We start from the raw sequence: 27669 nt of genomic DNA, 5'->3' as shown, positions 1-27669 counted from the left end.
TACATAGGAGGTAGTATTATAGTAGTTATATTCTTGTACATAGGAGTAGTATTATAGTAGTTATATTCTTGTACACAGGAGTAGTATTATAGTAGTTATATTCTTGTACATAGGAGGTAGTATTATAGTAGTTATATTCTTGTACATAGGAGTAGTATTATAGCAGTTATATTCTTGTACATAGGAGGCAGTATTATAGTAGTTATATTCTTCTACATAGGAGTAGTATTATAGTAGTTATATTCTTGTACATACGAGCAGTATTACAGTAGTTATATTCTTGTACATAGGAGTAGTATTATAGTAGTAGTTATATTCTTGTACATAGGAGGTAGTATTATAGTAGTTATATTCTTGTACATAGGAGTAGTATTATAGTAGTTATATTCTTGTACATAGGGGGCAGTATTATAGTAGTTATATTCTTGTACATAGGAGCAGTATTATAGTAGTTATATTCTTGTACATAGGGGGCAGTATTATAGTAGTTATATTCTTGTACATAGGGGCAGTATTATAGTAGTTATATTCTTGTACATAGGAGCAGTATTATAGTAGTTATATTCTTGTACATAGGAGTAGTATTATAGTAGTTATATTCTTGTACATAGGAGCAGTATTATAGTAGTTATATTCTTGTACATAGGAGTAGTATTATAGTAGTTATATTCTTGTACATAGGAGTAGTATTATAGTAGTTATATTCTTGTACATAGGAGGTAGTATTATAGTAGTTATATTCTTGTACATAGTAGTAGTATTATAGTAGTTATATTCTTGTACATAGGAGCAGTATTATAGAAGTTATATTCTTGTACATAGGAGGTAGTATTATAGTAGTTATATTCTTGTACATAGGAGCAGTATTATAGTAGTTATATTCTTGTACATAGGAGGCAGTATTATAGTAGTTATATTCTTGTACATAGGAGCAGTATTATAGTAGTTATATTCTTGTACATGGGAACAGTATTATAGTAGTTATATTCTTGTACATAGGAGTAGTATTATAGTAGTTATATTCTTGTACATAGGAGCAGTATTATAGAAGTTATATTCTTGTACATAGGAGGTAGTATTATAGTAGTTATATTCTTGTACATAGGAGCAGTATTATAGTAGTTATATTCTTGTACATAGGGGGCAGTATTATAGTAGTTATATTCTTGTACATAGGAGGTAGTATTATAGTAGTTATATTCTTGTACATAGGAGTAGTATTATAGTAGTTATATTCTTGTACATAGGAGTAGTATTATAGTAGTTATATTCTTGTACATAGGAGGTAGTATTATAGTAGTTATATTCTTGTACATAGGAGTAGTATTATAGTAGTTATATTCTTGTACATAGGAGTAGTATTATAGTAGTTATATTCTTGTACATAGGAGTAGTATTATAGTAGTTATATTCTTGTACATAGGAGTAGTATTATAGTAGTTATATTCTTGTACATAGGAGCAGTATTATAGTAGTTATATTCTTGTACATAGGAGTAGTATTATAGTAGTTATATTCTTGTACATAGGAGTAGTATTATAGTAGTTATATTCTTGTACATAGGAGGTAGTATTATAGTAGTTATATTCTTGTACATAGTAGTAGTATTATAGTAGTTATATTCTTGTACATAGGAGCAGTATTATAGTAGTTATATTCTTGTACATAGGAGCAGTATTATAGTAGTTATATTCTTGTACATAGGAGGCAGTATTATAGTAGTTATATTCTTGTACATAGGAGCAGTATTATAGTAGTTATATTCTTGTACATGGGAACAGTATTATAGTAGTTATATTCTTGTACATAGGAGTAGTATTATAGTAGTTATATTCTTGTACATAGGAGCAGTATTATAGAAGTTATATTCTTGTACATAGGAGGTAGTATTATAGTAGTTATATTCTTGTACATAGGAGCAGTATTATAGTAGTTATATTCTTGTACATAGGGGGCAGTATTATAGTAGTTATATTCTTGTACATAGGAGGTAGTATTATAGTAGTTATATTCTTGTACATAGGAGTAGTATTATAGTAGTTATATTCTTGTACATAGGAGTAGTATTATAGTAGTTATATTCTTGTACATAGGAGGTAGTATTATAGTAGTTATATTCTTGTACATAGGAGTAGTATTATAGTAGTTATATTCTTGTACATAGGAGTAGTATTATAGTAGTTATATTCTTGTACATAGGAGTAGTATTATAGTAGTTATATTCTTGTACATAGGGGCAGTATTATAGTAATTATATTATTGTATTATAGTATTTAAAATGTTGTTCATGGTATTATAGGAATTAATGTGCTGCCCACGTTATTATACTATACATCATTACAATACAGTATACTTAGTACTTTTGAGTAGTTATTTACATATATAAATATAAGACGTCTTATCTCCGGTTCTCAGGCTTTGTTTATTGGGAATTCTTAGCACAGACACCAGTAGGACATGTCGTATATGATTAATCCTCTCGGTCAGCCTGCAGCATAAAGCCACATGAAATGCATATAATTCCCTATTTACTGATATTATAAAAGTCTATTCATATATATACACTATAGTGACCCTTGCATTGCCAGTCTCAGTCTAAGGTCCCGTGTAGCGAAACACATGGTCCCCCTACTCAATATATAAGGAAATAGCAATGCCATTCTGCAGAAAAAAAAACAAACTAATATGCTGTGTTTTTCAAAACACACAAGTTTTTGTAAATGTAACTTTGCTATAGTTCTTTTTGGAAATTGCAGCATTTCCGCTGTATGGGCTCCACTTTGCACATTCACCACGTTAAGCCAGGTCCCCTACAGATCAGCTGATTGAAGCAGACCCTGCCTTTTTCGGTCACTTGACCTGTCTGCAGCACAATCCCTTTCAAGTGAATAAGTCCAAGCTGCAATACCATTCACAACCACTATACAATGTTTGGCGCTGTTCTTGGTAACGGGTGGGGGGGAGGGAAAATTCGGGTAAAAAAAAAATTGTCGTGACACTGATTTTATCCAAATTTTTCAAATCTTCCTTTCTTTATATCTTTCTCATACATGTAGGTGTCCATCCTCGATAGACTATAAATTGAATTTTTGTAATTTTTTACATTTCCAAAAATTACGGAACGCTGAAAATAACTAGAAGTAATTTAGCGAGGAAGAGAAATGGAGTGCGCTTTACTTAAAGCATTTGCAAGATTTCAGCAATTTATTATTACAATTATCTGTCATTTTTGATAAATATTATTTCTGTGAATCACCGGAGCCGTTTCTTCTGTGATTGCGGAGTGATGAGCGATTGACATCTAATTTTACTCGGCGCTGTCTGATTACGGTGACCTGACATGCCGGGCCTCGAAATGAAATGTTCATTTATTTAAAAAAAATTTAAACAATTTTTTAATTATTTTTTTTTAATAAAGTAACATCAAATTGTTTGCAGCAGTGCAGCAAAGCAAGTTGTTTGTGCCATCATAACCCCTTCCTGATCTGCACCGTATTATTACATCTCAGCATCAAGGACCCCTGAGTATACTCTTCTATAGACTTGAACTGTGAACGGGGACGTTCCAAACCAATGTGCTATGTGTCCCCCAAACCACTGAGCTACGCAGTACCCCCAATATCTCTGCCATCAGGGAACATGCCTGCAAAATTGACCACAGTGTTTAGCATGGCACATCATAGACAACAAGAAAGGTCCCGTTCATAGTTCCCAACTTTTGCCACTACATTGCTTACTATGTGTAACTTGAAGCTTATGGGCTCCAATGAAATGTATATTTTACTAGCCCCTGCCCGCGACTTCATCTGCATGATGTTGGCGATGATCCGCCTATATTTAGCCTATTGCTTCTGTCCATGATCCGCCTGCTCCCGCATCTCAGCTCTGCTACATCTGTGCATATGCGCAGCATACCCAGCTGTATCTACATCTCTGCATATGGACTGCATACCCAGCTGTGCTACAGCTCTGCATATGGACTGCATACCCAGCTGTGCTACAGCTCTGCCTAAGCTCTGCTACATCTGTACATATGCTCAGCATACCCAGCTGTATCTACATCTCTGCATATGGACCGCATACCCAGCTGTGCTACAGCTCTGCCTAAACTCTGATACATCTGGCAATTTGGATTACAGGGATTTTCTTATGTCAGCGTCTGAGCAGCTTCTATGTTAGAAACGGCTGAACGGATGTTGCTGAAATTTGCCACAGTTCTCCCCCCACCATCAGAGCCTGAACACCACATTCCCCCATCTTACTGACACAAACTCTACACCCCATATACTCCTCTTGCCCACACATAGTCTGCATATTCTCTACTGTCCTGACCTTCCATGAGACTCCATTTTCAACAGCTTCCACACTGTCCGGTTCAATACTATATAGGTTTACCCACAAAATAGTGTGTAGCTCCGCCCACACAATAGTGTTATCCTATCCGAGAACGGCTCAAGGACCTTTGATGACATCATCAAGGGTCCTTGAGTCTAGTATGAACATAAATTCGTTCATAGCGGTCGTGAAGCCATGTGATTTCCCAGGATAAAAAGTAGCCTATGTTTCAGTCCAGGTTACAATCTATGCATGTGCCAAATTTCAGGCAAATCCGTTCAGCCGTTTTAGCGTGATTGAGGAACAAACTCACAAACACACAAACTTTCACATTTATCATATTAGTAGGATTAGTATATTTATGTCAAGTTTTTATATTAAACATATATATTCATATTTTTATGATGGCTTTATTTTTAATTTTCCATGTCATTATATCTATTTTAGAAAATTGACTACATTCTGAAACTTTCACTCTGGCCACTAAGCCTAATTATAAACTGACATTTTCCAATTCTGTAGGAATTGGTATTTGTTTGCAGCAGTCATCTTATTTACATCACAGACAGGATTACTATAGAAGATAACACTTCTATAGATAACACCATCACATGGACAACTGACTATAAATGATGTCACACTGCGCTGAGCATGTCTAGAAAATTCTCCCATAGACTTCGATGAGTCGACTCCAGACTGGAGATTTGGATTTAATAAATAAATAATTGGTGATCTGTTCCTTTTAAGTTCTCCTTACACCTGGTAACGCAGCACATCTGTAGATGCTGGATAGCGGGGGTATGTTGCAGCGGTTGGCGGACATATTAAAACATCTGATTATCCTAATGAATACAAAATGCCAAGTCCTCATTATAAACAACTCTTAGAACTGAGATATAAGGGGACAACCTTACACTGACATAGTAACAGATCATTCTGATCAAAGCCCGTCTCCGCTGTCTCCCCGGGCGGCTACGGATAAAAGGTGCATCTTCTGAGGCTTGGATATATAGGAATGTAGTACAGCCACTGTATGGTGCTGCAAACCTACCTAGGTATAGGATCCATAGTGTACCAAGAGTAACATATATATATAGTAAGATATATGCAGTATGCATACATACTATACCTATTAAATAAACTATCCACTATAGGTCCCCTTCCAGATGGAACCATCCTGGCCACCATGGATGTAGAATCCCTGTACTCCAACATCCCACACCAGGACGGTATAAATGCCTGCCAGTTTTTCATGGAAAAGCGAGGTATGAACGCTGAATCAGTGGTGAAACTCACAAAATTCATCCTCACTCACAATTACTTCTCCTTTGGTGACTGTATCTACCTACAGCAAACTGGAACCGCAATGGGGAGCAGAATGGCGCCACAGTACGCTAATCTCTTCATGGCCAAGCTTGAGAGTGACTTCCTATCCACCTGCACCATTAGGGCTCGGGCCTACTATCGCTTCATTGATGATATCCTAATCATTTGGACTGGGTCTGAGGAACAGCTGAAAACCTTCCATGAACTATTCAACCAGTTCCATCCCACCATCAACCTGACGCTCAATTACTCCTTCTCCGAAATAAACTTCCTGGATGCAGTCATCAAGATACAGGACAACAAAATTGAGACATCGCTGTATCGGAAGCTGATTGACCGCCCTACCTACCTAAGATGGGATAGCTTTCATCCTAAACACATATAAAACTCCATTGTATACAGCCAGGCCATCAGATACCATCGCATATGTTCGAACCCTGCAGATAGGGACGTACACCTTGGGGGCCTCAAAAACACATTCTTGAGGCAGGGTTACCATCCAAGAACAATTGATAACCAAATCACCAGAGCCACCAGGATACCAAGATCGGAGTTATTAAAATACAATACCAAACAGGCAGGGCCGGCGTCAGCGCACGGCATAGTCGAGCAAGTGCCGGGGCCCACAGAGCCTCTGGGGGCCCCCCGGCACTTGCCTGTCACGATTTCAGCTCATCGGCATCCGTCCGCCGATGAGCTGGAATACATACGCGATTAAAGCAGGAGCTGTGAGTTCAGCTCCTACTTTAAAGCTCCGGCCCGGCTTGCGTGTGTAGGCGCGATGACGTCATCACGCCTACACACGCAAGCCGGGCCGCAGCTAAGCAGGAGCTGAACTCACAGCTCCAGCTTTAATCGCGTATGTGACTGGAGTGAGAGAGAGGAGCGTCGGGGGATCGATGGAAGGTGAGTGATGGAAGGTGAGTATAAGTGTTTGTTTTGTATTAAATATAAAGGTGGAACATAATGAAGGGGGCCCATGAAACTGGGGGGCAAATGAAGGGGAGGGGGGGAACGGTATGACACTGGGGAAGATGAAGGGGGTGGGGAGAGAATGGCATGACACTGGGGCAGAGACGGGGGACATGAAACTATGGGCAGATGAAGGGGGAGAACGTGATGAAACTGGGGACAGAGATGGAGGGGGGACATGAAACTGGGGGCAAAGGAAGGGTGTATATGAAACTGGGGGAGAGATGGAGGGGGGGCATATAATTTACGGGTGACTGTAGGAGGATTGTACTGTGTGGGCGCACATGATAAAAGAATGAGAATGGGTGCAATCAACAAAAGTGGGTGGAGCCAAATTTGCCTTTTACATTTGCCACATTTTACTCCTCTTTCTTCTCTTTAAAAATTGGGAGGTATGGCGTTGGTGACACCACACTCCTGCATGACGTCACTCGCTTCATCTGCGACGCACAGTGTCTCGACTCCCCCGCCTCCTTTACAAGGGGGCCCACTGAGGCTCTGTCGCCCAAGGGCCCATAAAAACCTGGAGCCGGCCCTGCAAACAGGAGAACACTCGGGTGCCCCTGGTTGTCACATATAACCCCCACCTGGAGACGCTGAGAGAAATCACACGCAAATTACATCCACTACTGCAGAAAGACAACCGTCTAAAATCCATATTTTCAGACCCCCCCTTCCCCCCTGCTGTGCTACAGACAGCCACCAAACCTCAGGAATATGATTATTAGCAGCTCACTGTCACCTCCAACTAACAAAGGAACATTTCCATGTGGACAGAAGAGATGCAAGACCTGCCCGCACATACTGACCACTGACAGGATAGAGATCCCAAACTCTAACAGGGAATATCAAATCCCAGGTACGTTCACCTGTAACACACCTAATGTAGTGTATTTGATCATTTGCACCAAATGTTCCACTGAAAATCTGTATGTTGGAGAGACCGGACAGAAACTCAGAATGAGAATTAATTCCCATCGCCATACAATCAAACAACAGAGAACTGATCTTCCCGTGCCAAAACACTTCTGCCAGGAAGACCACAGCATCATCAATGACATGAAAATCTTGATCTTAAAAGGGAACTTTAAATCAAGGAAACAGCGACTGATTTATGAGTACAAGGCCATGACCCTATTCCAGACGCTGGACAATGGAATTAACGTCTCACGTGGGTTTATGTCATTTTATACAAATCATTAAGACAGCCATTAAGATAACCTGGGATCTGGCAATTGATTGTTTGTTGTTATAAGTATATAGTAATAAGCCTCTTCCCCCCTCCCTCCTGTAACCCTACCCCTGTGTCCAGTTATAAATATGCAGCCTCTAGAAAGTGTTTTTAGATATATCTGAAGAAGGAGCTCAGAGGAAGCTTCGAAACGTCATATTCTGTCATCATTATGAGTTAGCCATTAAAAAAGGTATCACCTACTGAAGACTTGAAGAGTTTTTTTGTTTTTTTTTCATATATACTATACTATGTACAGCCCCGGGGGATTCACATGACATCACTCAATAGTACAAGAGAATAGAAGAAGCTTTGTAATATATCTTATCGGAATAAGACACCTTGGAACCTTCAGCAATGACACAACTTATCACTTTTTTTATTGTTGACATCGACAAAACATTGTTACTGTTTTTGCAGTTTTCGCTAAGATTTATTACACGTTTCATACACCATTCTTAACCACTTCAGTACCGGGCCAATTTGTGGTCCAGGACCAGACACATTTTAGGTTTATTTTGTATGTGCGGTTTTGGGGGCTGTAACATTTTTCTCGTATGTCTCAGTCAACTAATTTTTGCGTCTTTTTTCGGGGACACCTAGGGCTTTATTTTTATGTTGTTTTTATTTTCGAATGTGTTTTAATTTTTTTTATATCCGGAAAAATATAAACATAATAGGAGGGAAATTGTGTCTGGTTTTCAATTTATAATTTGTTGTTTATTTAATAACACAAAGTGTCACTGAAAAACTTTATAATATAGTTTTTCCTCTCTGTTATGGTAATTTTTATTTTGTATGGTGTCGTCGGGGGTGGGGCTATAACCTTTAATAACGGTGTTCTATTAGCGTATTATTATTATTTTTTTATTATTATTTTATTTACATTTTTTAAAAACTTTTTTATTATATATATATATATATATTTTTTTTTTTCAGATTGTGTCCCCATAAGGTGATAAGGGACCTTTGGGGACATCTGATCACTTTTTTTTTGTACTGGAGGCTGATTTCCCCTATAACTGGGGCTGGTACATTTAGCCTCAGTACCAGGAGGAATACAGCCTCCTGCACACTGTATACACAGCTTACTGAGCTGATCTGGGGTCCTGTAGGACCCAGCAGCTCTTGCAAGATGCTGCTCCCAGCGGATCACGTGACCTCCGGGTCAGAAGGCGGCCGCATCATGGCGGCGCCCATAGCCGTGTCTACATTGCTCATTGAGATGGCAGGGAAGGGAATAAATCTTCCCTGCCATCTCTCTGGGAGCTCCGGCTGAAGTTAGAGCCAGCTCCCAGCTTCAGTAGCTGCACGATCTCCGTGCAGCTACTGTGTTCTGACTGGACGTACCGGTACGTCCTGTCAGAACAAGGCAACCGCTATCCGGACGTATAAAGTCTATGGCCGGTCCGGAAGTGGTTAAAGAGACCTTTCACCACTTTCACCAATACCAGTTCTTAGCATGTGTTATTAGGCCCCGCTCCACTGATTCCAGCACAGTTGGAATTTTGTCTCTAGCCCCCACCGTTCCTGGGCAACAACCACAGGTAGTTTTGGTGCCTGATGAGCTATTTAATGTGGGCGGTGCTACGCGAGGGGCGTGATTCAGAGCTCCAATCAGAGGCAGCTAGTGTCACAGCTCAGAATCACACCCCATGTCTGCTCCTCCCTGACACCGCCCTCCGGACAGTACAGAGTCTAAATAGTATATCAGGCACCAAAACTAACAGTATTGATTGCTCAGGAACGGTGGGGACAAGAGAAAAAATCTCAACTGTGCTGGAATCATTAGAGAAGTGTATATTAAGTAACGCAAAGAGCCAAACTCGTTTGAGGTGGTAAAAGGTTCCCTTTAATAAAGGTCCCGACAGGCGCAGAACATGGCTGATTTCTGAAGAGGCAACTGGCCTAGATTTCCATTCTAACTAGAGATGGGACTGACTAAATTTGTTGTTACAAATATTTGTGAGGTTTGGTCCTCCGGTTCATCTTGTTGTCACAAACCAGAAGTGCTATGATAATACTTTGGGATCTCCTCAGACCCCAGAGTATAATGAGTGGAGGACCAGGAGAGGTGAGTAAAAGTAACAAATGTACTCACCTCTCCTGGACGTCATTGAGGCATTCAGCATCCTCTTCAGGCCTTTCCCCGCTGAGGGCTGTGATTGGGCCTCTGCAGTCACATGTGGCGTACTAGCCAGTGATGTCAGCTGGAGGCTGGAAGAAGCCTGAAGAAGATGCCGAACGCCACGGTGATGCTCAGGAGAGGTGAGTATAACACTTTGTTATTTTTACTCACCAGACAGTTGGTGTCAGGTACAATGTGGCAAGTGATGCACAGAATGGAGGTTGGGTTGCATGAAAGAGCCTTCACCAAATGTGCACCATATTATCATCCCTGTATGCCTTTTCTGGCATAGAGGGATTGATGAATTTCCCCCAGTAGACTGACTTTTACCTGTCTACTGCAGATTTTGGGGGGGCTTTGCTGTGTAGACTAGGACATAGTCAGCAGAGCCTTTTCATTAGATCATCAGTAAAGGATGTGGGATGTAATGACACTACAAAACACTATATTCCAAGCAAGTAAATAGGACCCCATATGTAGTGACCTGACACCAACACTACACAGTGGAGAGAGCCGTCTGCTTTCAGCCCTGTCAACTGATTAGAACAGCAAGATCGGTGGTGGTGCTGGGTGTTGGACCTCCAGTGATCGGATATTGATCATATATCCTAAACTAACCTGTGGTTTGCTTGAGAACCTATAGGCTACATGTACATGGGGCAATCCAGAGAGGAAAATCTAGTCTACACATAGCCAGATTTTGTAGTCAAATCCTAGTCACGAGATGTGACCCCTTGCATCAGGGTTCTAGTCGTCCCAGCCAGGGGTGAACCTAGGGTTTGTGCCGCCTGAGGTGGACATTACGGAAGGTGCGGGACCGATCGGAGGGGCGGGGTCGATCGGAGGGGCAGGGCCAAGCAGAGCGAGCGTCGTTAGCAGGCGGAGAGCAGGCAGGGAGAGGACCTGCTCTCTGCTAAGCGTGAGGGGCGGCCGCTGGAGCAGTGCTGTGTCCACAGGGCCACCCCAATCCACCGCTCACTTCCCATGCTGGGCTGCCGAGACAGTGACGCTAAGCCAGTCCAGGACAGCTTGTCCTGGACTGGCTTAGGTCAGCAAAAATGCCGCCCTCCCCCCGGGGCCCCAGCATAGCGCCGCCTGAAGCGGTCGCTTCAGGTCGCCTCATGGGAGGTGCGGCGCTGGTCCCGGCCTCGACATGGCTCTACTATGTACAGTACAGGACAGTGGATTCAGGGACTCCTGACATGCAAGGAGTCCAGGTGTCCTCACCAATATATGGACCCAATTTTTAGCTCCAGATTTACCCACGTGCTTGGCGCCATAGATATAGGATCAATGATTACTTTCCACTAGGTGGCGCTGCATTATTATACCACAACTCCACCTGAGTCCTCGGCATCGATCGCAGGATCGTTCTGCAGGTTTCGTATCCTACATTTCCCAATTAGTTTGCTCTTATTTCTCCTTAAGATCTTCTTAGATGTCACCTCCTGAGCACTTAATTAATACCAGGAAAGTAAGAAGTGGAGAGACTGGAAGGAAAAGTCTCAGGCCTGTAAATAATGACACAGAGCAGAGAAACACTAGCAGTTTGGGGCCTTTCAAGTCGAGACTTCTTGAAATGCGTCTTACGGTACAAGCCTTAATTAGAGCCACGTTGATGGGGTGTTAAGTAATTAAATGCACAATATAAGCTAGAAGGGGATTTCGCTAATTGACTTGGATTCTTGACAGGCTGGAGTTTTGCCAAGTCGCAACTTTAAGACTATTCTTCTAATCTTCCAAGCAGAGAAAACACGGGAGATAAGAAACGTAAGACAAGGAATCAACTGCTAAAGACGACTCTACCAGCTGGTGGGAACATTGATAGCGTTGATGTCAAAAAAGTTAATTTTTGCAAAGTCCTTAACCGATTGCAGACCGGCCGTTTAGTATATACCTCGGGATGTTCCCTGCAAAGACTTATATGTATCCTTGCAACCTAAAAGAGACCCTTTAACCATCTCCAAGTCCAGTTCTTTGCATAATGTAATAGACACTGCATTTTTCTCTCGCCCCCGCCATTCCTGAGCAATCAGTGCAGTCAGTTTTGCTATTTAAACTCTGCACCATCAGCTTCAACTCCGCTCTGTTAACAGCATTTAGGGATATACTTTACAGCATAATCATGGCCATAGGGAGCAATAATCTGGAGCCAACCCACTGAGGTCTATGGGAGAATTTTCTAGACATGGTCTATCTAGAGGAAGTGACATCATCAGTGGATGTAATAATGGCTCGGTGGGTTTATCTATTAAAGGTGTTATCTTCTATTGTAATCCTGTCTGTGATGCAAATGAGGTGCCAGCTCCAAGAAAACTTCTATAGAACTAGTTTATGGTTAGGCTCAGTGGCCAGAGTGAAAATTGCAGAATTTTTAATTAATAGTGAGGAGGATATGGGGTATAATAGACTGTGGGAGAAGTCGTTCGGGTGTTATGGTAATATTAGAAGCGTAATTACTATATAATGGGATTGGGTTTATTATCTGAGGCAATGCTCTCTCGCCCCCCACTCCCACCCCCACCCCGCTTCGGCAGCACCTACCGTATACATAAAGCCTTCTCTGCATTATCATTATTATGTCATTAGCTTAGTCACCGACCATTGATCTTACTACCACACACTCACACATTTAGTGCTATACCCTATGTGGATGAGGAGAATACTAATGTATGCAGCAGAGCCGACTGGCGCGGGATTTTAATGGACTTCATTGAGGTTAAATTCTGTAGTAGAAACATATAGAAATATCCATGACCTATCCTAATATTACATGTATGTGTATACAAACATATATGTGCCGATGATGAGCCCCAATTACCAGCCATTACCCCGAATGTTACGTGTTGGTGCTAGAAGCAACAGCAATCGCTGGAACCACTAGGTGGCGATATAGAATTTTGCTGTTCACGCTGCAGCTCAGGAGTATATACAGTATATACAGCATAGTTCATGTTTTTCTTTCTTTTTTTTATTGTATTTGTATCGTATGTACAAGTATCATATCTTAGGAAATATAAGAATGCTAAGAGTGCCATATACTGCTGATATAATAGTGCCATATACTGCTGATATAATAGTGCCATATACTACTGGTATAATAGTTTCATATACTGCTGATATAATTGTGCCATATACTGCTGATATAATAGTGCCATATACTGCTGATATAATAGTGCCATATACTGCTGGTATAATAGTTTCATATACTGCTGATATAATAGTGCCATATACTGCTGATATAATAGTGTCATATACTGCTGATATAATAGTGCCATATACTGCTGGTATAATAGTTTCATATACTGCTGATATAATAGTGCCATATACTGCTGATATAATAGTGTCATATACTGCTGATATAATAGTGCCATATACTGCTGATATAATAGTGCCATATACTACTGGTATAATAGTTTCATATACTGCTGATATAATTGTGCCATATACTGCTGATATAATAATGCCATATACTGCTGATATAATAGTGCCATATACTGCTGGTATAATAGTTTCATATACTGCTGGTATAATAGTTTCATATACTGCTGATATAATAGTGCCATATACTGCTGATATAATAGTGTCATATACTGCTGATATAATAGTGCCATATACTGCTGATATAATAGTGCCATATACTGCTGATATAATAGTGCCATATACTGCTGGTATAATAGTTTCATATACTGCTGATATAATAGTGCCATATACTGCTGATATAATAGTGCCATATACTGCTGGTATAATAGTGTTATATACTGCTGATATAATAGTGCCATATACTCCTGGTATAATAGTACCATATACTGCTGATATAATAGTGCCATATACTGCTGGTATAATGGCGCCATTTAAAACAAAAACAAAAAAATTGCAGCCCCTTTAAGGATCAAGCACATTTGAGCCCCTATCTATGGCAATACATAAATCCCATACAGCTCCTTACTACAGAGTAGTGCATGCCCTGATGACGTGGTGAATTTGGCACTGCTAGAGCCTCAAGCAAAATTATGTCGGAGGGCCTCCCTAATACTACCCCCTAGCACCTAGACAACATGGTTTCCTATCAACTTAGTGACACCACATACAGTATGCTACCCCTGAGTGCCCTATATACAGTATACTGCCTCCTTAGTGCTACCATGCAAAGTATATTGCCCCATTTGTTCCCCCACACACAGTATACTTCCCCCTGAGTGCCCCCACACAATATACTGCCCCCTTGGTTCCCCCCACACACAGTATAATGCCCCTTAATTCCTCCATACACAGTATAATCGCCCCTTATTTTACTAGTAATGATGGCCAGAGCTCGAGAGACGTGTCTAGCAAATATTATTACGGTTCTCCTGCAAGTTTCCGTGAAGACTGAACTGAAGAGTCCACAGAGAATGACATCCTCTATCTATTTTAGGCAGAATCTGTCGCATAGCCCAACTCCGATACGAATGTATCAGTGCTCTCAAACGGTAACTCATTCTATCGCCAGATGACAATCTCACCTCTGCTACATCTGCCCCACTTGTCATACTTTCCAGCATAGTTTTGTGATATAATCACGGCGTCCATGCTTCTTCTCGTGTCACATCGATTAGTAGAGCCTGGACTTATAATGGAGAGTCTCAGGATCCGTCCTCTGTAATGTTATATAACTCGGTTATGGATAAATAAAGCAAAGTGGTGAAGTAGCACAGACCTTCTATCAAGTGTTCAGCCCAGACCCGGGGGGCTACAGGTGAGCCGTACCAATGGCACATTAATTTATTAGAGTAGCGTGAAGACAAGGTCTCGAGAACTGTGACTTCTCTAGAATTTTACTTGTTCTTCTCGGTAATCCGATGTTCTAGATAGGGTTTCTTACATCTTAAAGTGACTTCTGAGCTTGTGGGCTTCAGTAATTTCCTTTAAATTAGGATTGAAAAAATATAACAAATGTAACAAATATAAGGTTGCAAGTTGGAGGATCTTTTGGAAATGGACATCACCTTTAAGACCTACGTGTCTCCGTAACAGCTTTTGGCAACAAAGTTACATATATATATATATATATATATATATATATATATATATATATATATAAAGGAGAAATACTACAATAAACTTATATGGTCATATCCCTTTAAGGAGGATTTTTCACCACCTCCACCAACTCCAACTCTTTACAACCTCCATAGGCTCCATTCTCCTGATTCCTGCACAGTTTGAATTTTCACTCTAGCCCCTACCGTTCCTGAGCAATGCCTCTCTGAGTTTCAGCATTGCTAATTAGGCTCTCTACAGTAAGGTGGGCGGTCCTAAGTAGTAGTCTGGGACCGCCCACTTAACAGTAGAGAGCCTAATGACCATAGTGAGTGCTGAAAATAACAGAAATGATATCTCAGGAACGGTGGGGGCTAGAGAAAAAATTCCAACTGTGCCAGAATCAGTGGCATGCTGCCTATGGAGGGACGTAAAGAGTTGGAGGCGGTGAAAGGTCTCCTATAAGACGGTACATTGAGGTGGTACATAGTTAAGCATAGTGTTTGTAGTCACGGCGCAGAAGGATTGTAACATTAGATTCCCTTCGAATGGTTAATTGGTGACGCATTAACGTAGTCGCTGACTATTTTTAGATCGTCTTGACAAGACAAATGTTTGGGTTTCATTATCCGGGTGCTAATATAATTACGGAGACATCTGTAAGGATTTTCCATTCGTTATGTATTAACTCTTAGCTGTATCTGGAAAACACAATTGTTCTCCTTGACCCTATGCCCTGAGCTCATTGCCGACCCGAATGAATCAAGGGCAAAGAAGAAGAAGGGATTTGCTAAGGAGAATTATATTTTTTTTCATTTATTTTTTTTCTTTTATTATTTTTCTATGTTCTTAAAGTGAAATCCATCTTCATGCACCCTATCAGGAATTTCTTAGGAGGTTCTTTGGTCAGAATCCTCATTTCTTGGCCAAAGTGGAGGCAAAGAGGTTACAAAGAACATGTCTTACTCTGGAGGATCTGCCCTGTCCTGCATCCCATAGACTCCCCATTGATTTGAATAGACATTGGGTAACGTTTCATTTCTCGTTTAGGGGGCGCTACAGCAAGTTAAGTATTTATGGCCAGGTTTCTCTAGATCAGGGGTGCCCAATACGTCTACCGGTCGATTGCAAAGGACGTATGGGTCGATCGCGGGATGCAGCCACGGATCCCCGATGTCTGCTTCTTCACAGTGCAGGCTGAGAGTCGACTCTCAGCCTGCGCTGTGAACAAGCACTCTGGACACTTGCAGGCCGGGCAGCAGCAGCAGCTCCGGGGGATGACGCGCTCCCCGCTCTTAGGGATGGAGGGAGCCGGAGTGCTGCTTGTTCACAGTGCAGGCTGAGAGTCATCTCCAGACACTGGCAGGCAGGGCTGCCGCAGCCCCAACCTGCCAGTGTCCAGAGATAACTCTCAGTCTGCGCTGTGAACAAGCAGACACCGGGAATCCCTGGGTGGCCACAGAACGCCGCCCCCCCCGACTCTGCCCACATGCCCGGCCCAGCACACAGACACGCCCTGCCCCACCCACAGTCCCGGCCCGGCCCCGCCCACAAGAAGTGGGTAGTAGATCTTTTGCCTTGGTCAGTTTATAAAGTAGCTCACATGCTGAAAAAGTGTGAGCACCCCTGGTCTAGAGGTTACAGCCCATAACTGGGAGTCTTAGGCTTCGTTCATATCTGCGTCAGTAATCCGTTCAGGGGAAGCCGCATGGGGACCCCCCCCCCCCCCCCCCGACCGGACTACCGAACGCATTGGCAAGGGGTGTGCAGTGAAAGCACATGGACCCCATAGACTATAATGGGGTCCGTGTGCTTTCCGCACCGTCTCCGAAGAAATCTTCGCATAGAAAGGCTATGTAAACTTTTTTATGTCTCCATCAACATGGCTATAGGGGCTTGTTTTTTGTAGGATGAGTCTAGACTCCTAGTGCCATAGATCACTGAGATTCAAGGTGTCATTAACAAGGATTGGACCGAGAAATCTGATCATTGTATTTTCAGCTCCAGATCGGCCTGTGTGCAACAATTACAACTATATTGCATCTATATATTGCAGTTTTTGGAGTTTTTACCGCAACTTTTTTGCTTGCTAACTTACGAGGATTTAATTTGTTTGGTTTTCTACCGCTTTGCCTTTGGCGGAGGAGCTCCCTATAGATTCTATATATGTCCTATTTAGATAATAGGACGTATTGTAAATTTTCTTTTCATGATGGCGTTCATCGTCTTGGACCGATATCATATTACCGTAACAGTTTGGACTACTTCAAAGGTGAAAAAACTATTAACCCCCTACTGACCCCCAGCCCCCGAGCTGGATTTGTTCAGTTTGAAAAGGCCATTGCAATTTATGACGTCGATCAATTTAATCGCCAGGAGAGCAGCTAACTATTAGTATCAGCTTCTTCGATCCAGAGGCCACAGCAAAATGGCCTGAGGCTACGTTCCTACAGAGAAATTGCGGCGGATTTGATGCTACGATGGATTTCTGTGCACGTCATATAATGGTTATCCTCTGTAGAATATCACAGGATGGAGACATTTCCGGTGACATTTTACTAGATGCGAATCGTCTCATAACTAATTTCACACTTGGCCAGCCCGGGTATCACTCCGGCCCCTGGAGAGCGCACGGCCACGTATACAACCGCAATTATATTTTCCTTCTACAAGTATATTACCTATGTAGATACATGTCAGATACGTAACGCTGGGCACGGACCCGCTGTATACGCTCTAGCCGTCACAATGGATGACTGGTGGTCAGGTCTTGGGAGATTTATTCTGTATTCTGTTTTTTCTTTATCGGACAGAAATTCCCAATTGGAGGCAAATTTTGTAGCTGCTTTTTGAAGCGTTTGGAGCAGATTCTAGGAATTCCAGGAATTTGAAGCAGTTTTTTCAGCTTGAGGATTTTGACGCTGAAATTGAATGGGAATTTGATGCTGAATTTAGAGGAAAGTCCTACTGTGTTTTACTCATTTGGCCTCCATTGGGCAGGGCCAAATTTTGACAAATTCCGCTCAGATTGAAATGGTGTATTTTTGGTCTCCCATTCATTACCCAACCCGTCTGATGAACGAGCACAATGCAGAAAAAAAAATCAGATACTGGGAAACAGATTTCTGTCGAAATTTGAGTTGTATTCTGTGTTAAATTCATTGTCAAATTCCTACCTCTAAGTTCACACGGGGGGCGGTATGGCAGACTTTGGCACCAAGAGTGATGCGGGGAGCCGCGTCACTCTCGGGTCAAACCCCGCCTGCCTCATCTGTCATGGCTTCTGACAGTCGCGGCTTTCCCCTCCAGAGCAGGCTCAAATGAACTGGCCGACCCCGGAGGTTGCTGCTGCCAGGCGGATGCCGCAGCTCGACGAGGGCAGCCCGCTTCTTTTTTGCATGAGCGGCAGTCTACATAGACCACCATTGTGAGGGGGCGGATTATGACGTGGATTACACACCATAATCCGCCCCCTCTGTGCCCGTGTGAACGGGCCCTTAAGAATCGGCATTAAAATCTGTTTCCAAAATCTGCTTCAAATTCCTGAAGCAGAAATTTTCTGCCTGATAAATTCAGCATCAAATTCCTCCAAGGCAGTCAGATTTCGGAGCTGATTTTGAGACAGAATCTGCTTCAAAATCAGCTCCAAATTTTCCGTGTGAACTAAACCTTAAGGGCTGGGTTCACACTGGGTTTTTTGGCCAGATTTTGACGCAGAATCCGTGTCAAAATCTGGGTCAAAAAACCGCCTCCCATTCACTTCTTTTTTACGCTAGCGACCTGTCCTTTCTTGCCGTGAATTCCGCAGCAGAATCCACCACAGAGTCCGTGGCGCAAACACTCCCATCCGGCTAGTCCTATTCATTTGGGCCTAGTCCGGAGCGGAATGCACGGCACCGGCATCCAGTTGCGGCTAGCTGTTTTTAGGACCGGATTCTGAGTTGGCCTCTGCCTCAAAATCCGGTCCAAAACCCACCCTAAGTGAGTAAAATACGGTGCGATTTCCAAAACCATTGCGTTTTTGGAAATTGTAGCATGTGCTGCGGGAAAAAAAACACGACGCGTTTCCACCGCAGTTTTTTCCATTGCGCTTTTTCGCTGCAACCCTCTATGTGGGGCTTTAGCCTAAAATAAATTTCCTTATGTCAGAAGATTCCTTTACGAACTGGTAAACCCCTTTAAGGATGATAGGCCAAAAATATATTCGGTAATTGATGTTAATATCATTTGTGACTTGAATTGCTCTTTAAATCATTTGGAATTAAACGAGTCCAAATTAAGCAAATTCAAGGCAGGCAGAAAATCGTAAGCAAGCAATTACCAGCCGTACAGAGAATTGCCGCTGTCAAATGTAATATCCCCTCGCCTTTCTTCGACATTTTAATGGCAATTATGAGACGGCTGCTATTTTGGATGCGTGAAAGAGCGACGGAATAGATTTTGCATTTTGGGCCAAAAGTGGAAGAGCAATTTCCTGAATTTTACAAAAGAAGTCAATTTTCCATTTCTAAAAAATGAGCCAAGTAAACAACACAGGACCAATAAGTATAGAAGGCATTGATACCGTACAGATGTGCCCCCTATGTGCCCCCCCTGTGTATTGCCCCCTAGATGTGTACGTCACTCGATGAATAGCGCTTCAAAAAAACATGGTTTCTGATATTGTGTCACAAGAGGTCTATCCTATATTTGTCTATGTGTGGCCACCCAATGGCCGTGCCGTGAATTGCAACATATCCAGGGTTTTGCCAGCATGGTGCAATATTGCTGTAGTACTATGTCATTCTGAGCATATATTTAAAGGGATACCTTAAAGGGATTCTACCATTAAAAGCTTTTTTTGTCCCTAACATGTAGGAATAGCCTTAAGACAGTCTATTCATCTCCTACCTTTAGATGTCTTCTCCGCACTGCTGTTCGGTAGAAATATTGGTTTTCGTCTGTATGCAAATGAGTTCTATCAAACAGCACTGGGGGCGGGCCCCAGCGCTCAAACAGCATGGGAGGCGTCCCCAAAACTCTCCAGCTTCACCTCCATCTTCTTCAGGAACGGCCTCTACGCATCGTCTTCCAGCCTGGCTTTCAATCTTCTACGCATGGGTAAGCGGCCACAAAAAAATGGCCGCACGCAAGTGCAGCGGCCCTGCCCACTGGCATAGCCGATTGCGCATGCGTAGAAGATTGAAAGCCATGCCGGAAGATGACACGTAGAGGCCGGTTCCTGAAGAAGATAGAGGTGTCACTGGAGAGTTCTGTCGCAGCATTGGGGATGCCCACAGTGCTTCGAGAGAACTCATTTGTATAAAGATGGAAAATGGAATATCTACCGAACGGCGGCGAGGAGAAGACCTCTAAAGGTAGGAGAAGAATAACCTTTCTTAAGGCTATACCTACATGTTAGTTAGAAAAAAGGGATTCTAATGATAGGATCACTTTAATACAGTAGTATGGCACCAAATTGTAGCAGTCATGTGTTCCCTTTCACATCCTAGGCCCCCCATACCATCCCCCAAACAGTGAGATTGCGGGTTCTGAGGATTTGCAGTTGCAATGAAAATGAAATGAAAATCCAATGAACATAGCTAGTCAATGTACAATATACTGCAATACATTTCAGTATATTGTACAGGGGATCAAGAAATCCCAAGTTCGAGTCCCATAATGGGACGCTAAGAAAATGAAAGTCAAATTTTAGAAAAATGTGAAAAATTAAAAGAAACCTTTTCCATTTCAAAAATAAATAACATACAAAATATTACGTATCTCTCTCGTACACCGGTATATGAATGCTGTAAAAATATAAATAATAATAACGTAAATTCCACAAATTAATGTGTTTTGGTCAAATTCTTGAAAAAAAGCAATGAAAAATTTCTACCTACCAGAAAATGGTACCAATGACTCATCAACAAAAAAAATTTCCGGGCAAATAGTTTATTTTCACAAATAGAAATAGTAAAACATAAGAAAATTTATATAAATCTGATATTGCCGTAATCGTAATGACCCTCAGGAAAAACGCTGCTCTACTTTATCTCCCTAACTCCCATACACCCCCTCCCTGTTTCTCTAACTATCCCGCCCTTCCCTACCTACTCAGCCCAACCCTGACCCCATTATGCTTACCTTCCAGGCTTCTTCCTGCCAGAGGGATCCTCCTTCTTTACTGATTCGGCAGGCGCGCCGTCAGGGGTGAACCTACCTTTTTCGCCGCCCGAGGCGGACAACGGAAAGCCACCCTCCCCCCCTGGGAGGAGGGGGTGGAGCGGAGGGTGTGGAGAGGAGCGAAGGGGGCGTGGCGGAGTGGCGTTAGCAGGCAGAGAGCAGGCAGGGAGAGGACCTGCTCTCTGCCTGAGCGTGAGGGGAGGCCGCTGGAGCAGCGCTGCTCCAGGGGCCTCCCCAATCCACCACTCGGTGACGGTGACGCTAAGCCAGTCCAGGACAGCTTGTCCTGGACTGGCTTAGGTAAGCAAAAATGCTGCCCTCACCGGGGCCCTGGCATAGCGCCGCCTGAAGCGGTCGCTTCAGGTCGCCTCATGCTTCAGGTCGCCTCATGGGAGGTGCGGCGCTGCGCACCATTCTCCCAGCGCTGCTCTGTGCGCTGCTGCTGATAATCCACCTCTACTACGCAGCTCCCGCGCATGCGCAGAAGAGGTGGATCATCGCTGTAGAAAACAGCTGAAGTAGTGGGCCCGCCTGCAGAATAAGGGCAGGTTCACATCTGCGCCCGGTCTCCGCTTTGCCAATCCGGTGGGTTTCCGTCTTCTGCCCCGAGAAACTGGACAGGAGACAGGAACCCAGTAGTCAGTTTTCAAACCCATTCACTTGAATGGGTTTGCACAGTGATCACCCGTGCTCCGGGTTTCTGTCTCCTGTCCAGTTTCTCGGAACACCGGGTGGCGATCGGGCGCAGATGTAAACCCACCCTCAGTAAAGAAGGAGGAGCCATCTGGCAGGAAGAAGCATGGAAGGTAAGTACAATGTGGTGGATGAAGGAGGGTAAGGAAGTAGTAGTGATGATCCGTTTCCGGAAATGGGTAAACGCATCGTCACCGCCTAATCACAAAAATATCCTTGGGGGGGGGGGGGGGGGGGGTCACATGACTATACAGTTATTTAGAAAGTAGGAGGGGGATGTTGAGATCAGTTTAGGGATTTCCAGTTATCCCAGACAACCCCTTTAATGATCAAACTACTCTGTGCCCATAAGGGTTAATCTTTGCTTCGGGGCCCCCTCACCTCTGGCTATGTTCTATGAGTCAAATCCGATGTATTGTGTATAAGTAGTATGACATTTTAAGCACGAGTCAACCTACTCAGCGCAAAACATGGGTTATTACGTGTAATGGTAGACAAACCCATACACATTGCTGCGTGGTAACAATAACTGCACATGAACATCCTGCCCGCGACGCCAGATTTAGCCCTAATGAGCCGAAGCGCCCGCGATCTTAAGTGCTACACGGGCTGTCGTTTCTGCTCAGACTGGGCCCACATAGAAATACTAAAGATATAATTGATCCCTATGGCCACCCGTTCTACCCGCTGATAACATACATTATTCTGCTACGTCGCCCCATGATTCTCTCTGACACAGTCATCACGGCTGATGCAATTACAGCCGCTCCATTATTAATTATTAACCCCTTTCTTAGTCAAACAAATCTACATGGGTCTCTTTTGGGGTCTTAAAGGGGAATCCCCAATACAGACATGTATGGTTTACATCTGCATTCGGGATTCCATCTGGGGGGTCCGCTTAGGGAAATCTACATCAGTTTCCATTCTGGAACATGTGGCTGATTTATGAAGATGTCGGAGCCAGTTAGGGGGTCTTTATTACAATATGCCAGTCTTGAAAAATGTGCCCCAATGATTGTATACCAGTAAGACCATAAACTGCTCCACAAGGAATATGGACCCACCCAATCGCTTCAAGGCTTCTGCCCCTCCTCAGAATCGAGAGCGGTAAGAGATATAGCTCTGGGGGTTATACTCAGTGGTGTAACTAGGAATGGCTGGGCCCCGTGACAGACTTTTGACATGCCCCCCCCCTCCCCGACCGATGCCCTCAACCGACCGACCCCCCCCCCCCCTCCCTACATTCCTGCGTTCCTGCTATTATGCCCCATAGTGGCCCCTGCACACAGTATTATCCCCATAGTGGCCCCTGCACACAGTATTTTGCCCTATAGTGGCCCCTGCACACAGTATTATCCCCATAGTGGCCCCTGCACACAGTATTTTGCCCTATAGTGGCCCCTGCACACAGTATTATACCCCATAGTGGCCTCTGCACACAGTATTATGCCCTATAGTGGCCCCTGCACACAGTATTATGCCCCATAGTGGCCCCTGCACACAGTATTATCCCCATAGTGGCCCCTGCACACAGTATTTTGCACTATAGTGGCCCCTGCACACAGTATTATACCCCATAGTGGCCCCTACACACAGTATTATGTCCTATAGTGTCCCCTGCACACAGTATTATGCCCCATAGTGGCCCAGTACACAGTATTATGTCCCATAGTGGCCCCTGCACACAGTATTATACCCCATAGTGGCCCCTGCACACAGTATTATACCCCATAGTGGCCCCTGCACACAGTATTATGTCCCATAGTGGCCCCTGCACACAGTATTATACCCCATAGTGGCCTCTGCACACAGTATTATGCCCTATAGTGGCCCCTGCACACAGTATTATGCCCCATAGTGGCCCCAGTACACAGTATTATACGCCATAGTGGCCCCTGTACACAGCATTATCCCCCATAGTGGCCCCTGCACACACTATTATCCCCCATAGTGGCCCCAGTACACAGTATTATACCCCATAGTGGCCCCTGCACACAGTATTATGCCCCATAGTGGCCCCTGCACACAGTATTATCCCCCATAGTGGCCCCTGCACACAGTATTATGTCCCTTACTGGCCCCTGCACACAGTATTATGCCCCATAGTGACCCCTGCACACAGTATTATCCCCCATAATGAACACCCATGAACAATTATTATATTCTGGGGCCTTTTCAGACCCCAGAGTATAATAATCGGAGACCCGGGGTGAATACAAACATAACAAAACACTGTTACTTACCTATCCCCGGCATCACTGCAGTCCTCGGTGGTGTTGGCCATCTTCAATGACGTCAGGATGTCACATGACCCAAGACGCAGGTCCCGGTCAAGTGACGTCAGGGACGTCATACAACTAGGCCCAATGCCTGTCTGGAGCGTGGAGAGTAACTGTGTTTTTTATGTTCCTTTACCTCTCCCGGGCCTCTGATCATTATACTCGGGGGTCTGAAAAGACTCCCGAGTATAATAAGAGTGTTTGTGGGGGCTGTGGCGTCATTTACCGACACCTGCCAGGATCGGTAAGTAAGTAGGACCCATTACTGTTTGGAGTAACTTCAGCCGGTAATGGCCTATTAAATAAAAAACCCACAGCGGTCACGGCTGTCGCCGGGCCCCTAATGTCCCGGGCCCTGTGGCAGCTGCTACCCCAGTAGTTACGCCACTGGTTGTACTGCTTCTCATCAAAAAGACACCGCTGGTGAATGGAGACTTATTATCTGACAATGCTCAGATAATAGAGAAATATGTGTATACGTGAAACAAAAATATAAATGTTCAAAGACGAAAAATGAGAAACTCTACTAGTCCTCGATGGGTTAAGTTGGCGACTAAGAAGTGGGAGCAGGAGATTCGTAACGCTATAGACAATGAGTCGTGGTCTTAAATACATACAGCTCCTCCCTGGAGCCAAAACCTAGCTTAGGAGACGTATGGCCGATGCCAGTGGGGGCCAAATCTGATCTAATCTCAGAAATACTTCACCCTAATGGGCTACATCTCCTGTATTGTGCGGCTCTTGACCTGCTGAAGAGGTTAATGGACTGTGCGAAGAGGTCGAGACCCAGCAAGAGGCAATTTCTGAACTAAAGCTCAAGGAGAGAAGAGAAATCCTTGCGATATTCCGGCATCTTTCAGCTTTACTAGAGGTGGTATATTTCTGTGTATCTCCAGTTACTCTGTAGAGGTCGGCTCTGACGTTCACCTCTTGTAGACGGTCGGGGCCTCCTTCCTGGTTTTTTGCTTTATTGTTGGCTTGATCCATTTTACCGTTATTGTATATAGTTGTATACCGTGAGTGACTCACCATGCTCTGTCTTACTTAGAAACCATATATCTATGCTATTATATACACTCAACGGCCTACCTTGTTGTGCGTTGGACCTCCCATGGACTTCATAACCTTAGCAATTTACTTGCACCCAGGGTGCATCAAGAAATTCTTCCCCGCCATCACGACTTCACCTCCACCTGCCTGAGCTACTGAACTTGACATGAAGGGTTCACCGATTCTCGCTCCTTACGCCAAACTCTGACCCTCTCATGGCGTCACGGAGATATGGCTATGCTTCTTCTCTCAGTGACGCAGTTTTTGCCCTTTTGCTCCCTAAAGCCTTACATTTCTGTTCCCCATAGACAGTCATGGCGCTAGCACTGGTCATCTGGTCTTATAGTCCATCTAAAGTCCATCTAAGCCAAGCAATGGTGAGTTTTGTGGTCAGACACATTCGTTGCTCCTCAGAACGTTCCACTCTTGAGTTGTTTCCGTCCACGGGATTCCCTCTCTCTAGATGTTTTTTCTAGATCACACCACTCTCACTATACTCTCCATACTTCTGAACCAGGAAACCCCACAAGGTTGGTCTTTTATGAAAACCTGACCCTGGCTAGTCTACCACCAATGACCAGGCCTCAATCCGTCACTTAGATTGCGCAACCTTCCCAACTATTGTGGAGTCTGAGACTGATCCATGGAAAACATAATTTTATGTTGGGCGCCAGGGTCACATGTCTATGTCCACGGAGGGCAATCCAATCACGGGGTGGCCATTCAATGTGTCATGCTGGGCAGTGAAAGTAAAATGAATGATTTAAAGGGGTTGTCCTGTGGGGGCAGGATCATCAGGTCTCCCAATGATCAGGAAGACCCCCCCTAAAGCCTACTTCTGAATGGAGCACTAGTGCACTTATGTGACTGGCACTCCATTGACTTCTATGGAGCTGCAGGTGCATGACAGTACCAGCTGTCCCATAGAAGTCAATGGAGTGTCAGTCATTCAAGGGGGGTGGAGGGGCAAGGATCGTCTTAGGGGGACTTATGGTGTAAGAAATGTAGACCATACATACAAAATTGTACATTAAGTGTTCTTTGAATGTATTTCCATATGTTGCGGCATATAATTTACCAATATGAAGACCGAACAAGATCCACTAACAATAGGAAGACCCTCAATCAGACCTCCTAAATAAATACGGATCCTGGGGAGACGCATTTAATGAATACGGACCCCATATTAAATGCTGATGCCAGACCAGATCCCCAACCAGACTTCCAAATAAATACAGACCCCAGATGAGATCCACCAAAAAAATACAGACCTCAGACCCCTAATAAATTCAGACTCCTAAATAAATTTAGACCCAAGACCAGACCCCAGAAACTATTACACACTCCCTACATCTACTCTGCTTTACAGTTTTGCACTCCAACGTAAGGACCTGCTGACATGTGGTCATGTGACCGTATGATGCAGGTCCTTCTGCAGTAACAGGTCCGTAAACCCAATGGCAATGTCGCGATAAGAGCTCCCTCTGATGGCGGGCATTAACCCTTTTCGATGCCTCGGTCACACGTGGCCAAGGCCTCTATTGTGGCTCACTGTCCACCACAATGATTTCCGCTGTTGGTGATCCATTGCCTAGACAGATGGGGACCTACAAAAACAGGAATGGTGGGGGCTACAAAAACAAGTATAGAAGAATCAGAAGAGCCGGACCTAACAAAGATGAAAGAGGTTGAGGTGGTGGAGGGGGTGAAAGGTCCCCTCTATGCGCGGGCCCGGTCTCCGCATGTGCTATATGTATAAACCTCGCTACAATGTAATACAATACCTAATCAGCACTAAGTAATGAGAAGTAATGAGTAATGAACTATGGGCGCCAGGGAGATAACACGTATAGACTGTGCACGCCTTAGGCTTCTTTACGTGCCTCTCATTTATTTTTATACCCATTATTATGGCCCTGACTTTCCGCAACCTTCTCGCCCACGATCGACTTGGTCTTGTGATAACTGTTCATCCGCAGCTCCGCTGAACATTGTGTTTCTATGTAGCGTCATTATTTTATGATGATTGCTTTTTCTCCACCTGTTGTGAGCATCTGGCGGTATCTCAATGCATAGTAATTGGGTTAGAGACGTCCCTGTCCTGACCTGGTGAAATAACCCCTGGACTCAACTTGAGATAACCTGAGACGTTGGCTGCATTTTATATGCAGTGAAGTCATATAATACCTCCATACTGAGTGATGTAGTCATAGGCGCTCTAGATGAGGTCATATAATACCCCCATACTGAGTGATGGAGTCATAGGCGCTCTAGATGAGGTCATATAATACCCCCATACTGAGTGATGGAGTCATAGGCGCTCTAGATGAGGTCATATAATACCCCCATACTGAGTGATGGAGTCATAGGCGCTCTAGATGAGGTCATATAATACCCCCATACTGAGTGATGGAGTCATAGGCGCTCTAGATGAGGTCATATAATACCCCCATACTGAGTGATGG

Source organism: Leptodactylus fuscus, chromosome 2 (genome assembly GCF_031893055.1).
Source record: "Leptodactylus fuscus isolate aLepFus1 chromosome 2, aLepFus1.hap2, whole genome shotgun sequence".
Classification (NCBI taxonomy): domain Eukaryota; kingdom Metazoa; phylum Chordata; class Amphibia; order Anura; family Leptodactylidae; genus Leptodactylus; species Leptodactylus fuscus.
The sequence above is the reverse complement of the archived record's forward strand: the minus strand, read 5'-3'. Positions refer to the sequence as shown.